The sequence below is a fragment of the Schistocerca gregaria genome, chromosome 5 (assembly GCF_023897955.1).
Source record: "Schistocerca gregaria isolate iqSchGreg1 chromosome 5, iqSchGreg1.2, whole genome shotgun sequence".
In the NCBI taxonomy this organism is placed as follows: Eukaryota; Metazoa; Arthropoda; class Insecta; order Orthoptera; family Acrididae; genus Schistocerca; species Schistocerca gregaria.
This window is the reverse complement of record NC_064924.1, coordinates 440770224-440771137: the sequence shown is the minus strand read 5'-3', so window position 1 is coordinate 440771137 and position 914 is coordinate 440770224.

Sequence of the window (914 nt, the reverse complement as noted above, 5' to 3'; positions counted from 1 at the left end):
GACCGCAGAACCTCAATACAAAGGGTTGTAATGCAAAAGGACATTGCCAACGCCTTTGTGGAACAATACGGTCATCTCTATGCAGAAGCGGAACACGATAAGGTGGCCTTCCATGATGTCCCACGAACGCTATCCGCTTGCCTCGACGCGACGACCGACCGAGAGTTAATGGGGGAAGTCACAGGCGACGATGTAATAGAAGCGCTCGATAAGCGAGCGTCGAGCAAGTCGCCGGGGCCCAACGAGCTTCCGTTAGAGTTTTATCGTATCTTTAAAGCTCTCATGACTTCACGATGAACTGCCATGTACCTCAAATTGAAGTCTCCCAACGTGCCTCTTCCACCGTCCTTGTGAAAGGAATGATCATTCCGATCCACAAACCATCCGGTGACACAGGGATGCAGGCCTACCGGCCACTGACCCTTCTGAATTGCGACTACAAGATCTACACCAGGATACTTTCTGTACTCTTTAAACGCGTACTGCGCCAAGTGACATCACTCGACCAAACCCTACTAGGAGGGTATAGGAATATACATATGGCACTGAGCGACTATCGCGATGTTGTCGCACTAGCAACCACTTGTCGTGTCGGGGTGCACTGGTATCAACAGATTTCGATCACGGCTTTGACAGGGTCTATCTCGTGGTAGTGATGACGCAAATGAAGTTCCCAGAGAGTTTTGTCACCGACGTTATGCGACTATTCCACGGCGCCTCATCCAGAGTGCTCATCAATGGACGCATGGTGGGGCCCATCATCATCTTACCATCGGTCAGGCAAGGGTGCCCGCTGTCGACGATAACAAGTTTATATGCAGAACATACACGGATGACGTAGTGTTCTTAGTATGGTCGGGCGACAAGGCAAGAGCGGCTTTGCACTGGATTAATTTGTATGGTATGGCTACGGG